The 20,281-nt window shown below is 43.5% G+C and overlaps 1 non-coding gene across 1 annotated transcript; it reads right to left on the minus strand.

The window, feature by feature from the left end:
• Nucleotides 1-9,820: 9,820 nt before the first annotated feature.
• trnal-caa (transfer RNA leucine (anticodon CAA)) lies at nucleotides 9,821-9,933 on the minus strand. The gene is made up of 2 exons: nucleotides 9,896-9,933; nucleotides 9,821-9,866 (listed from the first exon to the last, which is right to left on the minus strand). It is a non-coding gene; the product is annotated as a tRNA-Leu (tRNA).
• Between the last annotated feature and the right edge of the window lie 10,348 nt (nucleotides 9,934-20,281).

Below are 20,281 nucleotides of genomic sequence, written 5' to 3' on the forward strand. Positions count from 1 at the left end.
TCATACTGATAAACTATTCGCGGAAATCCCAAAGAAAGAAAACTTCCTATAGAGACTACTACATTTTTCTAATATAAAACTTTGAAATATAAGCACTAAACAGTTAATCAGAACAGGTTTTAGACTACTTTGTATGTTAATTGAATTGTTTCCATAAAACACCTGCAATTGAGACAACTCACATAATCTGGTTATATTAAAGGGTCTGAGGTGCAGCTCATAAACCTGTCTAAATATTGTTGGATTGGGATTGATGGGTTAAACTAGTGTAGCGCCCTTGCCCAGTGATGAGGAGGAAGTTTGGAGATACTGTGGAAATGTCTATAGAGATAGGCCCCGTAGAAATGTGCAGTACACAAAATATGTCAGTTTACTTTGACTTTATCCTGTCCATACAGACAAGATTATCTTATTCTCAGAAACCAACCACACAGTGCTCTATAACCACCAATGAGGGCAATGTCTGACTGCTCTATACAGGGAAAGGTGTGTCTCAAATCTTTATCTGTACCTGGAGACATACTGTATCACCAACAGCCAGTCTCGTCTCTTCTGTTACCTCTAGCATACCTCCTGTCTGACATGATGTAATTTTTTTAACCCTGTGTAGCGTACATTTCTTTACACAGAAAAATACTTAAATTACAATTGCAATCAGCTAACTCCCGTCAGAGTCCTGACTCCTATGTAACAAACAGTTCTTTCCGGACCCTATGCGGACGACACAGTCCGACGGAGTGGGGAAACACTAGGGAAACATCATGCAGAAATACGGGGCTGAAGACAAGGGGGCGTATCCAAGGTGCGCTGGTGCACGGGGGAGGTGTGGCCGAGGCGAACAATCCCAAAGAGTAATCCTTAGAGTATCCAAAACACACGAGAAAGTCCAAAACCAGGAGATCCATCAAAACACGAAGTTAAAACCACGAAGGCCGGGTCGGAACCGGCGGACAGGGAACAGGAACTGTGTTGGAATGTGAGGTGGAATGATGAGTCCTCCGGGGCCGTGGCATAACAGTATGGAGTTTTCTTTCAGCAAGTGAGTCTCCTATTCCTGTGAATTGTGTAGGTCCACATATTAATGCCTGCAGGTTTTCAGTGTGACTGGATTGTTCAGGTGGGTGTTGGTGCTGTAGTGAGTCTCACCTGAGAACCGCTCTGACTCATCTGTAATGGAAAGGAGACTCTGGGGTCTCAGGTGCTGGGTAAGCTAAGCTATCTGAGCTGAGACCTGGGCCGTTAGAAATAACGGACAGACAGGATAAAGTGAAAGTTTAAGCTGTCCTGGACTGCTAATTAAAATAGTTAACACCTCAGTACTACTGTAATAATTTCAGAGGTGAAGCTCAGCCTTATTGTCATGGTCACTGCTAACTGAAGTGATAAAAACCCACTACGGAGGAATAGTTAGTGCTGTTATCTCAGCTGTAGAATCTGGATGCTGTGGTCAGTCTAATGGCCAGGGATGGTGTTCGTACAGATCCCTGTATAGAATAGACTGTACATTTTACTGTAGTACTGTAATATTGAATGTAGTAAACTGTCATATAAGTCCACCCAGTGGTGTGGAAACTTACCTGCTTTTTAAACCAGCTTCAGAAACTATGATGCTGAAGTTTTTTTAAATGGCGATAGATACAGGCCCTGTAGTAATATACAGTATTTCAATAACAGCTGTTTACTTTGGCCTTATCCAGTCAACCAGTGGGGTGTTAACCTGGCCATATAGACAAGATTATCTCATTCCCAGAAACTGACCATGCAGTGTTCTGTAAATACCAGTGAGGACAGAGCCTGACTGCTCAGTACCGGGAATGGCGTGTCTCAAGTCTTTATCTATAGCTGGAGACATACTATATAATCAACATGACATGATGCAGTTGTTTTAACCCAGTGCAGCATACTGCCCTACACACAGAAAAATTAAAAATAGAAACAGCTCAGTCCCATCAGAGCCCTGACTCCCAAAAGTCCCTTAACACACCGTTCACAGCAGCACTCAGGGAGGATACTAGCTGAGACAAAACAGTCTGTTTCTCTGAATGGAAAAGGCCCTGCAAAATATTTCACAGTGCTAAACCACTGCTAGATCAAGGTCTAAGGACAGTCTGACACTCCTCACCCCGAGCTACACTTTAATAATGTTCCTGTTGCTTGTGCGAACTAGAATTCCTTTCCTCAACTGTTACAGGCAAAATCAAGAACATCTCTGAGGCCATGATGGTCAAAACCATCCTAATCATTAACTGAACCCAGTAAATATTTTATCAAGAGCCACTAAGAGGACAAAGTCCTGCCCTTCAGATCACCAGGAAGAGAAGGAGAGAGAGAGATTGCTACACATACAGATGCAGCCATTCAAAATGCGAGGGCGATACCGCATTATTTTCCGGTGCGCTGTATGCAGTCTACCGCGAGTTACCGGTAAATACCCCTAGTTACCGTAAATTCTCCTATAATACGGCAAGCAAAATAATAGTATCCGGAATTTCCGCAAGGTGGAGCTAATAAAGCTCAACCTCTCGTGTTTGAGCTGTCGCCATCAAAGTCTTTAACGAAGATATTACTAATAGTATTAATAATGAATGACCTTGGACAAGCTGTAAGTGTAAACTCAAAAGTATTGCCCTGGTCCACATTCATTTTTTCATTGACCGTCTTTGTAAAAGTAACACCACAGCATTTCGCAATCACGCATTTGTTTCCAATCATGCAAAGTACAGTAATTTATGAGAATCGATTCACCATGCCTTTCACATGCTCATAAAAGAGATTGATTTAGGAGCATAAACATATCACCGTATGCAAACTGTACTGTATACAGTATGTATATGTATATTTAATGTCTTAACTGTGCCCGTTTAAGTATTGAATATTTATATGGAATTTTACCACTGAAGGGAAATCTTAGTGCCTGAGCATAAAAAGAATAGGAGCATACTGCAAAGCGTGTGAAGGCCATAAACGATATTCATTTTGGAACTTAAACATACAGTATATGGCTGGTCTCGGTACTTTAAAGAAAACATACACACCAGTATTCCATTTCTCCCTAAACATTTTAAGCATCGAAGTCTTTAACTAACGTGATACCGGAGTCAACAAGCATACTTTTAGAATTTAATTAAAAGGGAATATAATATGGAATCGCGTATCTAAAGAAATTAATAACGATATGATTATAGTCGTGTACTGCGACAGGGCTGCGTAGGGCTGTTTCGCCTCTCTCTTCATGTGAATTCCCTTGTAGCCCACTGGTCTACGTGCTCGATTACCAACTCACGGGCTGTGTGTTCAAATCCAGCTGGTGCTGGACTTTTCTTTTAACAAACATTTCTTCGAAAAAATAGAATAGCAATATTATGGACAATCAATTGACTTTTATATTTCAAAATATCACAACATGATCGATTCCAAGTCATTTTTGATAATGATGAATAGTCACCTTCTTCCCTTCTGATAACGGTCCCTGCTTCTGCTTCCTGCTTCTATTGTGTGTGTGTGTGTAATAGAGTAAATTTTTATAGAGAAATGGAGGCTGGACAGTATGCGTTACAATATAAACATTTATATTGATTTAAATCGTGTTTTGATATAAATCGCAAACTCATTTTTTATTATGTGTTTTTTTAATCATAATCAGACTAATGCAACATAAATTGATACAGTATTTTTGTCTTCTAAGTATCTTAATAAACTTTCAGCATAGCTTTCTACCCGTTTAGATTTATTTTTCTTGGGATTTTGGGATCAAACGTGGAAGGATTAGATTGTAATCGTTTTTATTTTTCAAATACGTTTTAGAAAAGTGTAATCTATACCTGCCCAGACTGTACGCCTTCCTTAACCCCGCCCTGACCACTTTCACTCCTGTCCTGCTCTTCCCCACGCACCCCAGCCGGGCTCTTCGGCCTCTGCCCGGGACGAATGTATATTTTGATCTTTACACCCGGCGTGGCACCGAGGGAGCGTCTGCATTTATAACTTAGTTTTTAAAATTAGTCAAGCAATATGAAGCATCTCCTTTAACTTTTAAGTCCCTTAAATACATTGAGCACAGCTTTCTCACCACTTAAGATTACTTTTTGATACCATCCTTACACAAAGCAGAAACTTTCCGATGACATACAGTACAAGTGGAAAGATTACAGATTTTAATCGTCTTTAATTTTGTTACGTTATACGTTTTAGGAACATTTCATCTAAACAAACACCACAAAACTATTCTCGATTGTATTTCTGAGTGTTATGTTACATCTACAGTAGTTCACTGCTTTAAATACATTGAATTAAGAAAGTTAGATGTAGCACTTTAGATCTTTTTTTTCTGAACCAGGGAAAATCTGATCATGTTTCTCTATAACAATAATAAAAAACATTATTTTACATATCACCTTTAAAAGTGGCATCTCAAAGCAAAAACGTAGATGGGAAAAACAGTTAAAAGGGACAAAAGTAAATACCAGACAAACGCAAACGCGTTTTTAATAAAAATGCTTTTATTCATTCAGCAGAGAGTGAGAGGGACATCCAGCAGAGAGAGACACTAACACACAGGTTTCCATTGACAAAAGTAATTGTTTTTTTACATTCCTCTTGTCTAACAGGAATGTTGTGTTTGTGGACAGACTGTTAGACGAGAGGAAAAGAGCACCTCTTTCTACGAAGCATTTCGTTGATCCGATCACGAATTATTTTCCAGTCGCACAAAGTAAGGGTTGAGAATCTCCGATTCACCATGCTACTAATGGTTTCCCGGAGATTGCAAGGCAAGGCACTTTTGCCTCTGGACCCATCAAAATTTACAGACGTGGTCCACCCCCAGTAAATTTCAAAAGTCACAAGATTTCGAAACATGAGGGTGGCGTAGCGGTCGGCTCTTGTTTTCCCGTCTATGCCGATGCACTGCAAGTACAACCCTCCCTCCATCTCCTGAGTGATGGGTAGCAGTTGGACATCTGGGAGAATTATTTTTCCCACTGGCGTCTGTGACTTCTGCTGTGCTTCCTGGGGGGAGATAGACGACGGGGACAGCATCAACCAATTCCCATGCGGTGGTGAACGGAGAGGCCGGGATGGAGTGTACTGAGGCGGTGTGTGCTCTGCGGGGGGCAGAGCTTCCGCCAGGCATTGCAACCTGCGCGGCGGGGAGAGGCACTTTTCGAGACAGCTGCTCAACTGTTTGACTGCTGGAACATACTGTCTCCTTCCTCTGCATTTTCAGGAGTGTCTCTAGCCTCCCAGTCCTCCCCAGTAATGCGTCGTACTGCTCCCGCTGCTGCCGAAATGTCTCCACACAGGTGCTGCTTCTACAGGTTGGCACCCTGGCCAGTGGCCGAGAGCAGAGACCCACGGCCTGTGGCAAAATAACATAATTCATGTAAGAAATAAAGTCACACAGTAGTATTCATCAGTCGCGGAACAGAAGTCAAAATAAACTTTTCTTTTTTTCCGTCTTACCGCTTTCTTTTTTACTGTCCTGGTGGTAGATCGTTTCGCCCGTGCGGTGTTTTCTTGAAGAACAGGCTACAAAGAAATAATTATAATTGAATTTAAAATTCAAAACGGCAATAATACCTTGTAATATACGCTGTAATAACGTATTTCAGATGAAGTCTGCTGTATTTGCTTACCCTTCGCTCTTTGGAAGCTGGGGCGGCAGAAGCACCCCGTCTCTTCCCGTAAAAGGTCTTGGTCTCCATACTGTACTGTGGTCGCTGTAGTGCAGGTTCGCAGTTTTTTTTGTGATGGGAGCTCACCCAATCCCTTTGTGTATTTATGCTATATTCACATGTACGGCTAGAATGTTCATTGGCTTCCAATGAAAGGTGGGTGCCTCTTGCCGAAGTCTGGAGACATTAGAGGCTTGCCACACCCGGACTGTTAAACCAACGCATTAGCACGTCAAAGCCCATTGAGGAGCCGGGCGCAATAATTGTTTTGTCCCTTGATTTACTGATCTGCATTAATTATGGAAATCGAGTTCCTGCTCTTTGCAGACGACCTGGTCCCGCTGTCGCCCACAGAACAGAGGCTGCGCCAGAACCTGGCGCTGCTGGAGCAGCACTGTCAGACCTGGGCGCCGACAGTCAATCTGGACAAGACCAGAGTTATGGTTTTCCAGAAAAAAAGCCAGACCTCAGGGAAACAGGTACAAATTCACACTTAACAACACATTAACACCAAACAACGTTTGTATTATATTCCCTATTAATCAAACTCTAAGAGTATGTACCGGCTTGTCCACTCCTCCCGCCCCTCTCTGTGTACAGTAGAGCCTACTGTCCAGCCAGCACATGTCCACAGACATTCACAACAGTGACTTATCATAAAACGTTTGCACATATAGTTAAATTATTAGTTGTTTTTCAGGAAGTTAAAAAAAACACTTGAAATACTTATCCAGTCTCTCGAAATAAAGTTATTTTTCAAGCAATGCAACAAACGTCTGGCAATGTGTTTTTTTTAATCCAACATTGACAGCCACATCTTAAATCTTGCCAGTCAGCTCTTTTTTCTCTATTTGAATTGTGGCTTACACTTCGCACGACTTTAAAAGCTAGAAAGACAGGTTTCGATTCATATTAGCTGGCGAGCCTTGTTAACAAAAAAACAGACAATACACAGGGAGGGGGAGGTCAAGCCAGAGAGAGAGTTTTTTACCCTCTGTCTAAAAACCCAAATAACCCGGGACTGAGACTCTGGGGGGATCATTGCGTGGTACAGAGCGGAGCTCAGTCAATTCTTATGGAATGAACTGCGCCAAGAAATTTAAAATAGTCTTCTTTAGGTGTGATACAGTCTTTTAATACAGTCTTTGCTGTGCTCTTGAGGGTCCTTGTGGTATTTCGAGCTCTGGTTGAATGATAAGTGTCGCAGTTTAAAGTGTCGCAGTTTATTTATGGGTTGCAATTTAGAAAAAGTCAAAAACCCGCACTCAAAATGCAATTTAGAGCTTTCTGGCAAGAGGAGACACCCAAATTAAAAATGTAACATGCCACTGTTTGTGCATGAACAAAGTAATACTGAGATTTTCCTAAGATACGCGATTAAAAAAAATAAATTTTTTGAATCCCCGGCGGAACACATTCCATAAGAATCAGTGCTTTTATACAGTATATCGCCTTTAAACACATATATTTAAACACGCGTTTACGACTTAAATCAAAACGCGATTCAAATCAATATAAATGTTTACTTTGTAACGCATAGGTGACTATTCATTGTTATTAAAAATACTTAAATTCGATCATGTTGTGATATTTAGAAATATAAATTTGTTTGGTGCGAGTGAGGTTTTATTTAATCTCTGACCAAGGGAAACATTTCATTTTTTCAAAGAAATATTTGTTAAAAAATAAAGTCATAGTTACATGGGATTCAATCACAGACCGTATAACATGGGAATCAGCAAACTAACCCACAGCGCTGCCAGCGCAGTCACATGCTGAGGGCTGAAAAAGCACTACAGAAAAATTATCGACAGACAATGTACAGATTTGATAAAGCTATAAAATAATGTAATTAGGCACAGAACAAGTTTACAGCACAGTACAATAATAAATGCTGACCATGACTTTAGAAGCATAAATTACCTTACACTCAATTTAAACACAGGCTGGCTTTAGCCCTCTAAGCTGGTTCATACAGAAATGTAGAGAACCAGGCTCAGAACACACAGCTTCATTAGCAAATACATATGCAGGACAACTGGAGAAGACGTTTTACAGTGGATGGATTTTTAGAAACATCCTATCAGTGACATCACTGATGTCAACTCCTAGGTAACTCTCGTGTGGATAGTTTCACAAGAATCAGACAAAGGTTTAAGCATCGCTTGTTCTAGATAAAACTGCAAAAAAAAAAAAAACAACCCATAATGTACTTCTTTGCGGCTCTGTTTGCCCAAATCATATATTCACAACGTGAAATTAGAAAATAATATTACGTAACCAAAATCCGCAATATGGAAACAGAACCTGTGCAATTGTTCACAGGTGATGTACTCGTAACATTTTTACAAGACGAACTACAACATTTAAAAAATGACTTGTATGTACTTGATATCTCTAATCAATCCACGGCGATATAGTTAAAGCAGAGTCCCCGCACAAAACGAAACTAAAACGCCCTGGGCATACCGTTTTGCGCTTCTTATCAGATGCTCAAAAGTAATTTGACCGTATGAAATGCATAATATAAACCTAGAAACATATACGTGAGCAGTATTTACGTAGTATCGGTGTCAAGACATACCTCTCAAATACTGTAAATCAAGTTAAAAATATCTCAAGACCGATTCTGGTCATAATGAAACCATGTTTCGTGTATGTTTTCTTTAAAGAACCGAGACCAGCCATATACTGTATGTTTATGTTCCAAAATTAATATTGTTTATGGCCTTCACACGCCTTACAGTATGCTCCTATTCTTTTTATGCTCAGCTATTAAGATTTCCCTTCAGTGGTAAAATTCCATATGAATATTCAATACTACAACGGGCACAGTAAAGACATTTACAGTAAATTTTTCTACGACAGACCAACAGACCAAGAGTGCCCCTGTCGGTCAACCAATCACGTACCGCGGTACCCCGCGTCATCTTGCGTCATATTCCGCCAAAATGCGCGACGCCGTAGCCAATTACCTCCAGTACGTGTCTGTACCGGGCACTTTGAATGGCTGCATATGTATAAATTGAATTGTTCTATTTTTCAGGCTTGCATATCATATTTCAGTTAAACCTTTTCTTCTATAGTAATTTCATTTGATATTAAAATTAGTCCTGATTTAAGAATTTTATAATAAGTTTCAGTTTCAGTTTAATCATGCCCAGAAGCTACCAAAACTGGTAACGTTCACATAATGTGTAATGCAAAAGCAGCAGTTGGGGTGGGAAACAAAAGGCATTTCTTGGTATGAATCCTAAAACTTCATAGATGGCGTTCTAGGACTTCTCGCTTCAGATAAAGCTGTCAATACATCATAGATTTCTACTCAATCAATATAAGCAGTGTTATCACCACCGAACGCTAAATATAGATCCTGGCAATAATTCATGAGTTGTTTGTTAGAAAATTGTTTATGGTTTTTTTTTAACATATTTTCAATACCAGACAAAAAGTCGGAAGTTTCAATTTCATGCAACTGATGAAATCTCTCTTCGATGGAAGTTATAAGTACAGTACATCCAAAATACTGCGGAATCAATCAAATTTACATGTTTCTTGTGGATCCAGAAGATCATTTTGAGACTCAAAACATGCCTGTCTTTTCTTTTTTCGAGGATGAAGGAGTAGCAGCAGGAGTAGCAGTTATGGCAAGAACGTGTTTAGAGTTCAGCACTTCTCATTTCTAATGCAGAGCCATCGACTCAGAAAGCACCGCCCTCGATAAAAGAAATTGCAGAATTGGTCTGTTCATGCTGCCTACAGGCTTTGAATTGCTGGCATTTTCTGCAAGCGTTCCTTTTTGAGGGTTCATGAAATTCCTCACATTTGAGCCAACACTAAAATATTTCATTCGGGGTCGCCTAATTCATAGTGCAAACCGAATCTACAGGGGAATGCTGTGGCACATGAAGCCGTTTGTTATTCTGTTGTGAGGTGTGAGGGGCGGAATGCAAATCCAGTTGGTGAATAGAAAATGAAACAGGAGTCACTTCTTGAGCTACGAATTCCAAAAAGTATGAAAACCTGTGCATTTTAACAGTGAAGAATACTCACAAATTGCACTGAGTTGCTTGCTTTCTTCTGCTGCTTTAATATTTCAGTCATTCACTGTAGCACTGGAACAATTCAAGAGAGCTAAAAGCAGAAGCTGTCAGGAGTGGGATTTGAACCCACGCCTCCATTTGGAGACCAGAACACCCAAGCCAGCTGGAAAGACACATGTCCTTGAGTCTGGCGCCTTAGACTACTCGGCCACCCTGACAAGCGAGAGCAGGTGGTGTGCTGAATGCACCAGTAGTTGACTAAACTGAGTTTCCATCCTGAAATGATTTGCTTGCGAAGAGCCAAGTTGCCTTGAATGGATCTTGGAAAACAAATATATGGATGGATTGTTATTCGGTTGTGAGTTTTGAGGGGCGTATTATAAATTGAGTTGGTGAAAAGGCGCTTTTTGTTAGTCTGTCGGGAGGCTGCACAAGGTGTTTAGAGGGAGAACTTCTAAAAGGCAGGCTCTCTATGTTTAACATCAAGAAAGATTTTTTTTTTCTCAATGGAAATGCTCTTTGGCGCTACGTAAAGTAGGGAACAACGTCTGCCGAGACCACTTTTGAGCCAGTGCAAATAGTAATGTGCCACCAAGTACATTTAATATTGGCTGTGGTAGCGAGCTGCTTTTGTTTGTGAAGCTTTTACTTCTTTATGCTGAATCATCGGCAGGAGTAGCTTATTAAATCTTTTCTCATAGCGCTCCATCAAAAATACCTTGTCCATGTTCAAAAGAGATCAGGGGATCTACTTCATGCTTTCACATGGCATACCTTACACGAAAGATTTAAATGGGGAATTGACTGTGCTTCTTGATGTTGTTCCTGTGGTTGCCTTGGTTACAATGGTGAACGTTCTTCCACGTTCTGCTAGAGTATCCACTGGGTGGGCTTTATCAATTGGCTCGGATAGGTCATCAGTGCTCCGTCTCCAGAAAAATAATCAGCACTGTCTTTTTTCTGTGCGCATGACCGTCTTTTAAAACATATAAAATCACGAGTTCATTGATTTCTCCAAATAACAACAATACATTTTAACCCTTCAATCCAATAGTTTTACTCCAAGTAAAAAGCAGCGCAATATATAGAGAGATGACATTCAAAGATTTCAACGTTCTTATTGGATTGCCTGTATGCAGATATCGCTCAGAATTGCTAATATGATTTTAATTCAGTTTTTCTCTACTACTTTCAGAGTCTTTTATTGACCTTGCTGAAGCAGAGAAGTGACAATCACAAATGCGACCAGTTGTGCAGCTGTTTCTGGTTAATAATAATTAATGCAAAATAAAAAACAGCTCCTTGCATTAAGAGCAAGAGCAACCAACGCACTCGCTTGTTGAGTTGGGTATTTTCCGAGCTACTCTTCCTTAGCTGTGTAGAGGTTTGATGGGTTTACTGAGACAATTACTGAGACTGAGGCAGTAATCACGAGGTGGTTCGTTGTGGCTTTTAGAAAATCAATCGTCAGAACAACTAACAACGCACACACACGGGTTCAATACACGAGATACAGTGATTAATATAAATTGTGCACCAAAAATATACCAGTCTGCCTGGATACAAGCGGCAGACCTTACTGTGAGGGTTATCAATATACAAGGTACAGTGCCTTGCGAAAGTATTCGGCCCCCTTGAACTTTTCAACCTTTTGCCACATTTCAGGCTTCAAACATAAAGATATAAATTTTTTATTTTATGTGAAGAATCACCAACAAGTGGGACACAATTGTGAAGTGGAACGAAATCTATTGGATTTTTGAAACCTTTTTAACTAATAAAAAAATGAAAAGTGGGGCGTGCAAAATTATTCGCAAAATTATTCAGCACTCCCTAGACAGATAGGCGCCAATGGATGACCATTGATCATGATAGTTAGGCTTAGCTAAGTGCATCTTTGTTTAAGAGCTGTCCCTTATCAAAAGAAAACATCTTAAATCAGCCTGCATGAATACTTTCTCAGTGGCTGCACCACAGAGAGGGAGAGTGAGATGGGGCCTCATTTAGGAAAGCTCAGCAATGCTTAATTCTGTCTTATTAACAAGCATTGCCGCTACAGCTGTAAACTTATTTGGTGAGCATGGACCTCTGAGAAGGAGTCTGAATCCATCAAGAAGACAGGAATTCTAATATCGCACTGCCGTCTTGTGTACAAAATATTTGTTCAGCTCTAACGTCTGTGTGCGTTGACAAGGCATCTCAAAAGGACGTATTAAATAAGAAAATTATCCTTTCTGTTACCATTCCTGCGGTTGGAGCGTTGTTTCACCCTTTTACGTTCTACAATATTTACAGACAAGGTTTTATCACTGGAGTTGTGAACAAGTGTGCATCAGTCCATGAAAATCATCAGTACTGCTGTTTTACTATGCATAGTTTAATCAAGAGCACTTAAAAGATGCAAAAGATGGATTGTGTTCTGTGAGCACCTGCACATCTCTAAGTCACTTCCACAACCTTCTATGTCGGGGATGTTCAGATGCAGCCATTCAAAATGGGTGAGGTATTTCGCGGCATACCGCGGCATACACGCCCACCGGGGTATCACGCGGTTCACGTGTGTCACGTGACTAACTATCCGGCGTCGCCTTGTAAAACCGCCAGGGGGAGCTTAACGTCTCATGTACAGCATTTGAGCCTTTAATTTTGAACTGGTCTAATAAATAAAATAAAATAAAATAAATAAATAAAACTGGAAGGTCCAGCACCAGCTGGATTTGAACACACAACCTGCAAGCTGGTAGTCACGCACCTAGACCAGTAGGCTACAGGACAGCTCGCATGAACAGGCAGGCGATACAGCCCTACACAGCCCTGCCGCAGTACACGGATATAATCATACCGTTATTAAATTCTTGAGATACGCGATTCCATATTATATTCCCTTTTAATCAAATTCTAAAAGTATGCTTGTTGACTCCAGTATCACGTTAGTTAAAGACTTCGAAGCTTACAATGTTTAGGGAGAAATGGAATACTGGTGTGTATTTTTTTCTTTAAAGTACCAAGACCAGCCATGTACTGTATGTTTATGTTCCAAAATTAATATCGTTTATGGCCTTCACACGCGTTACAGTATGCTCCTATTCTTTTCATGCTCAGCTACTAAGATTTCCCTTCAGTGGTAAAATTCAATATCTACAACGGGCACAGTAAAGACGTTTACAGTAAGTCTTTCTACGACAGACCAACGGACCACGAGTGCCCCTGTCGGTCAACCAATCACGCACCGCGGTACCCCGTGTCATCTTACCTGCGGTACGTGTCTGTACCGCTCACTTTGAATGGCTGCATCTGTACACACATAGACACCGCATCCACTCTTAGGTACAGATACACTATAACTAACACTAATGCAGATACTGCCAATATTACAACACTAACACTATCATCAAACCCTATCATTGTTACTAACACTGACAAAAACAACTACTAGACTAATAATATGTATAATAACAGTAATACTGTCATGAAACCTAACATGATGATGAGTGTTAATACTCTGACACTAACAGTATAATTATCACTAAATTTAACATGAAAACTAGCATTAAAACTAAATTTAAAAGTATCTATCATCACAAAGTCACATGTATACTTGTATTATTAGTAAAACTACCAGATATACTCTCACTAATATTAACATGAATACTAGCATTAATACTGAAACTATCAGTAATGTCATGATCATTAATACTCACATAGACACTACACACAGTCTATTTCCCTGCACTATTTCACTCTTGCTTCCTTCCAATAAGGACGGAGCTGCGGGAGAAAGGGCGTTATAGATGATCAATGTGAAGAGCTGCTGCTGTGCTTTGACATCTGAGCTCTGTGGAAAACGATCTCAATACAATTCTGAAAAACGCGACTCCCAGAACGCCAGCCGAACAAGTCTCCACAGCCGAAGCTGTATCTGCTAGGCGGCGCAGTTGTCGTGCACAAAGAAGGCTTTGAAAAGCATCAAAAGCATGTCATTCCGAGTTGGTCGTTTGTGTTTTCCGTTCAGATGTGAAATACCGGGAGACAGAGAGCGATGTCTTCCTCGTTAGAGACCGTGGTTTGATTCCCCGACAGCGAGTTGCTCTCCTTCTACCTCCTTATAGAAAGGACTGCCTTTCACTTCTTTGCATTTTCTTTCACAGCGTCGTGCACCTTTTAATCACTTTCAGAGCCTGTGCACAGCACACAACTCGACATCAGGATGCGCATTAAAGTGACAGCAGGAAGCTTTGCGACATGCACTGTGCAGATCCCATAGATCCCCACACTAGGAATCCCCAAACAGTGAGCGTGGCCACTGTGTTTCCACCCGGTTTTGAACCAGCGACCTTTCGCGTGTGAGGCAAACGTGAGAACCACTACACAACGGAAACGATGGGAAACCATGCACAGTGACCCAGTGCTGAGCTTCGCCAATGCTATTCAGCTGCTTCCAGTGCCTTCGTTGGAGTGCGCCGATTGACCGTGCTCACCAGAGACCAACACGCCTGTCATGGACGGAGCAGGAAAGGCGGCGCCACATTCTACAGCCCTCTCCACACAATCGACGCAATCGGGCTACTGAAGTGGAGAAAATCTCCTCTCCAGAAAGTGCAAATATCATCTTGGAGAGTATAAATTCTATTGCCGAAGGTCAACACTATCTACCAGAGTCACCCCTCCCACCTCCTGCAGGTTTCCGAGCTGCAGTGATGATCACTTCGGCTCACAAGCGAGAGGTCCTCGGTTGGAAACATGCGCCCCTTCTTCTTGCACGTTTTGCACATGATCGAGTGGTTTTAGTGTGGCTCCTTCGTACATGGTGCTGATCTTTTGGAAAGCAGGAGGCAAAACTGACACGTTCCCATACCGGGAAATGAATCTGGCCAGCCTGGGTGAAAACCAGGAATCTTAACCACTAGCCCATATGGGAGCACACAGCCTTCTTCCGTGTGTCATGCAAGCAAACTGTAATTGCTGTTTGCACTTAGAGTGTCGAAGGGTCGATGTATACTGGGGCTCAGTTGAAATGCAACATCAGGACTTTTCCGACTCCTGTCACACGAAGAGGGCACAGACTTTTCTACCCCACTGCGTGTGTCTCGGTATCTTGCCGTGATTGTATAGTGGTCAGTACTTTGCGTTGTGGCCTCAACAACCCCGGTTAGAATCCAGGTCACGGCAGAATAGGGGTGTCTGCTTTTACTACTTGCATGAATGAAGGTAATAAAAAAGCCAATCGATGTGAACTAATGAAGCTTTACAGAGGAGTATTGCCTGACTGGATCATTGATGAACGACAGAGACCACTCCGACCTCTTCTCTGTTTTCTTCAATGACTTACTAAGGATCTTCTTCACATTCGCCCATGCAGGGGAAGCCAGTTACACCAAAGCAAATGCAGGAAAGTGCATTTCAAGCAGAGACCAGTGCATTTCAAGGAGGGACCTGTTTACACCGAGAGTGGTCGGAGTATGGAACAATGTGCCGAACGCTGTTGCTGGATACGATTCTTGATGAGATCTTGGGCTCACTAAGCAGGTAATGGCAGGTACCGCTCACTACCGATGCTCGCTCGAAGACAGCCTTTTCCATCGGCCAGGGCCTCCGGCACTTTACTGTCATGCCCTTTGGCCTGTGCAATGCCCCGGCGACGTTCCAGAGGCTGATGGAGAGGGTGCTGGCATCGGTCCCGTGGAACCAGTGTGTGCTGTATCTGGACGATCTGCTGGTTCATGCCCAGGGTTTAGACCAGGCCTTGACGAACCTCCAGGCAGTGCTGGCCTGCATCCGTCGTGCTGGCCTGAGGCTCAACCACAACAATTGAGAGCTCCTGCGGCGGGAGGGGACCTTCCTCGGACATGTTGTTGGACCGCGAGGAGTGGGTACAGACCCAGGTAAGGTTGCTGCAGTGAGGGGATGGCCGACTCCCCACACCGTCGCAGAGCTGTGCAGCTTTCTGGGGTTGGCTTTGTATTATCTGAGGTTCGACCGGGACTTTGCCAGCATCTCTCCCCCGCTGCACTGCCTCACCGACAAGAGCCGCCGTTTTGACTTGGACTCGGGCTGCGAGAAGGCTTTCGGTCGGTTACATGAAGCTCTGGTGGGGGCCTCCGTGCTAGCCTATCACGATCCGTGGTTACCGTATATCCTGGATAATGACGCAAGTGACTTGGGGGTGGGCTTGGTGTTGGCACAGGAGGGGCCAGATGGGAGCGGGTAGTTGCCTACTACAGTCAGGCTTTGAATAAGGCTGAACGGAACTACTGCGTGACCCGTCGCGAGCTTCAGGCCATACCTATTCGGGACCCGATTCCTGTTGAGGACTGACCATGCGTCCCTCACCTGGCTGCTCCACTTTAAGGAGCCGGAGGGGCAGATGGTGCGATGGATAGAGGTCCTGCAGGAGTATGACTTCACTGTTGTGCACCGTGCTGGATCTCGCCATCTCAATGCCGGCATTCTCTCGTGGCACCCCTGTGAGGTTGTGGACTGCAACTACTGCGCCCGGTGGGAGCAGTGTGAGGGAGCCTTCTGCACAGTGACGGAGGCGAGCACCTCGGCCACAGCCCTGGAGGGGCTGCTGGGGGTGGGCATGTCAGACCTGGCACAGCAACAGGCAGCTGATCCTGACGTGGGGCCGGTGCTCCGCTGGAAGGCAGCAGGAGCGCGGCCTGTGCGAGAGGAGCTCCCCCAGCACCCAAAGTCCGTCAAGGCCCTCTGCGTCCTGTAGGAGGCCTTGGAGGTAAAGGACGGGGTGCTGCGCCGGGGGTGGCAGGTACCCTCCAGTGGCGAGATACGGTGGCAGCTGGTGGTGCCACAGTCGCTCCGCGCGGCTGTGCTCAGAGTGGTGCATGGCCAGCCGGGCATGGGGGATTTCGTCTGTAAAAAAACCCTGCAGCGTCTCCGAGGCCATTATTATTGGGGTCTTTGCCACCGGGAAGTGGAGCGGTATTGCCAAACGTGTGCGGTGTGCGTGGCGCAGAAAGGTCCCCTCGAGTGCTCTCGGGCCCCCCTCCAACAACACCAGGTGGGGGTTCCTATGGAGCGGGTGGGGGTGGATGTTTTGAGCCTGTTTCCGCGCACCGAGGCCAGAAACCACTATATCCTGGTAGCAATGGACTATTTCACGAAGTGGCCGGAGGCCTATGCCCTCCCGGACCAGAGTGCCCCCACGGTGGCCGATCCACTACTGGAGGGGATGTTTGCCAGGCTGGGGGTGCCGGAGGAGTTACACAGTGACCAGGGGCGTAACTTCAAGTCCCAGGTCTTCGCCAGAGTGTGCCAGCGCCTGGGGATCTCTAAGACTCAGACCATCCCGCTGCATCCCCAGAGCGAGGGGTCTATGGAGCGGTTTAATCGGACGCTCCCCACCCAGCTGGCCTCCCTGGTGTCCTGTCACCAACGGGACTGGGACCGCCACCTCCCCCTCGAGCTCTGGGCTTATCGGACCACAGTCCAGGAATCTACCGGGTGTACCCTGGCCTCACTCATGCTGGGCCGGGAAATGCAAACCCAGGTGGACCTGGTCTTCGGCCCGCCGCCCGGAGACGAGTCGGCACCACCAGCTGGACCGGACTACGAGTAGGACCTGCAGCAGTGGATGCGGCGGGTGCACAGCTTTACCCGGACCCATCTGACTCAGGCGGGAGTCCGGCAGAAGCGGCACTACGACCTGCGCTGCAGGGGGCCTGCCTTCCTGCCCTGGGACTTGGTTTGGGTGTACAGCCCGCACCGCCGCAAAGGCCTCAGACCTAAGCTGGCGCCTTTGTGGGAGGGGGCCGCTGAGGTCCTCGGGGTGGTAGGCAAGGACTGCTACCAGGGGAGAGTGGTGGTTCTGCACCGAGACCGCCTGGCCCCCTACTGGAACCGGGAGGAGGAGCCCCGCGGGGAGGCTCCGGAGGAGCAGCCAGGGCCGGAGCCGACCGACAATGGGGTGACCGCGGGCCGCCGGCAACCACCGCTTCGTAACAGCTGCTCACGCAGAGTTCCACAGCCTTTAGCCTAGTATGAGTATAGCCTGAGGGGGGTGTTCGATGTCGGCGGGACGCCAGACGCTTCAGGTGGGGACAGTGTAACCCCCCTGGCCCGGTGGTGAGGAGGAAGTGCACCTAGGCACTCATGGTACCGTGGAGCAGGTTGGGAGTTGTAGCCGGGGAGAGTGAGGGTCAGCTCGATGACCAGCAGCTGACTCTGCATATGTGAATAGTGTTATAGTAGTTTTAGTGTCCTGTGTAGCCTTATAAGTGTATAGCCTGTTGTTAAGTAATTACCACCCTAAATATGTAAACGTGTTCCATCAGTCTCCTCATGTGTGTGTATGTCCTGTGTTTGGTTTTGTGTGGTTTCGATAAAAGAATAAAGGGAATAAAGGGTTTCCTGAGGGAACCTGAAAACAGTACAGTATTATAGCATGAACCCCTGACGATTTTCTTGATACGTTTTATGTGCTCGTTTGTATTGTATGTATTTTTGTTGTTCAAATTAAAAGTAAAAGACACAACTTTCCGGATGCGGCTGCTGTAAAAATAAAATGACATCAAGGGTGCTGTACGCAGAGGTCTGAAACCTGCTCCACAGAAGATCTTTATCCAGAGGTGTTAAAGAAGTCGAGATCTCGCCATGAGAGAGTAAGCATCTCAGATAAAGCAGGTGCAGTCGGTTCCATGGTCATAACGCCACTAAGTCGGGCGACAAGAGCAAAACCCACCCGGCTTCCTCCGGGCAAGTAATGAGCAATAATATTTCAAAATTACAGTTCGGATTTATTAGAAAACTTCACAAGCATTATTAGGTTAGGACTGTAAAATTGTTTTTTAATATCTTGGTATATTTACCTTCATTTTAATATAGATATAACCATAAATGATGTTAAGCATATTGAACTTTTGTCGTACTTTTTAAAACATTTTAGCTGAGGACACACGGCGACTATTATACCTTGTGATACATGCAAGACATCTGTAAACGAAGATGTAATTTCAATAAAATTGGCAATTAACAGAAAACCACAATTTGTATAATATTATTCCTCAATATCAATGATCAATTGAAGGATTTGAAGAAACTATCAAAGAAACAGCAGCAATAGCAGATGATTTTGGTTTTGAACCCATCTTTACACCTCAATAATCCATTTGTCCTCGAAAAAAGAAAAGACAGGCATATTTTGAGTCTCATAATTATCCTCTTCTCGATCCAAAAGAAACGTTGATTGCTTCTGTACTTTTTTGGATTTTCTTACGAAGATCTCACGAAGTATTGCCAGGATCTATATTTAGCGTTCGGTAGTGATAACACTGCTGATATTGATTGAGTAGAAATCTATGATGTATTGACAGCTTTATCTGAAGCGAGAAGTCCTAGAACGCCATCTATGAAGTTTTAGGATTCATACCAAGAAATGCCTTTTGTTTCCCACCCCAACTACTGCTTTTGCATTACACATAATGTGAACATTACCAGTTTTGGTAGCTTCTGGGCACGATTTTCCTAAACTGAAACTTATTACAAAATTCTTTAAGATGAACCATATCCAAAAATTGTAAATCAGGACTAATTTTAATATAAAATGAAATTACTACAGAAGAAAAGGCTTAACTGAAATATGAATAAGACTATGCAAGCCTGAAAAATAGAACAATTCAATATTTATAACTTATTTTTTTATTTTTTGAGAAATGGGCTCACACACCGGAAGACACTAACGTTTCTCTTCGTTAGAGTATGTGAATAACAGTTTAACCCCAAATGTTTGTAATTGTGATTCTTTTCAAATTAAAAAAAGCATCTATCAATAGTAATAAATTATTAAGAAAGTAAGAAATTGTGTTATTTCATAAACTGTAAGACATGAAGACATTTACAGGTTATATCCTTTGCTTTGTCTTTTAACGCAAGCGGTCAGGATCCAAGCCCATGTTCGGACGGTTGTGTTTCTCTTGTACTCATCAAATGTCATTGTTTTGTCCGTCAGTTCTTTCTCGAGTTGTACCATGGATATTTTATACCATCAATACTTTTCATGCTCTTTTGCATTTTTCTTCACATACGGAAAAGAACTCAAGGCGTTCTTGTCACTGTGCTACACAGTACAGGACACGCAGTGAGGAATTCGCTAACATAAGAGATACTCACATAAAGTGCTTTTACTGACCATATTACAAATCACAGGAAGTAAGGTCTTAAAACATTGGGCAGTAGTGGGATTTAAACCCACACCCCTGAGAGAGTGGAGCCTAAAATCCAGCATATTAGACCATTCAGCCACACTACCTCTGGCCCCCTCTCCTTTCCTCACGTTGCTGAGTATAGGTGCCTTCATGAAATTGAGCCAGGTTTGAATCCCAGCCAATGCATCTCCAAATCTTTTCAATTGAATCTGTGATCCTGTAGCACATCCTCTGAAACCAGCAATCGAAATTGGAAACATCTTCTTCAACACTGAAAAGCTCAATTAGGACGAAGCAGTTGTACACAGGACAGCAGTACCATATGTGTTCTTGATTGATTCAGACTCGTTCTCAGTGGTTCTTGCACACCAAAAATCTTAAAAGCTAAATGAGGCCCCATCTCACTCTC

Source organism: Lepisosteus platostomus, chromosome 5 (genome assembly GCF_059453375.1).
Source record: "Lepisosteus platostomus isolate fLepPlt1 chromosome 5, fLepPlt1.hap1, whole genome shotgun sequence".
NCBI classification, from domain to species: Eukaryota; Metazoa; Chordata; class Actinopteri; order Semionotiformes; family Lepisosteidae; genus Lepisosteus; species Lepisosteus platostomus.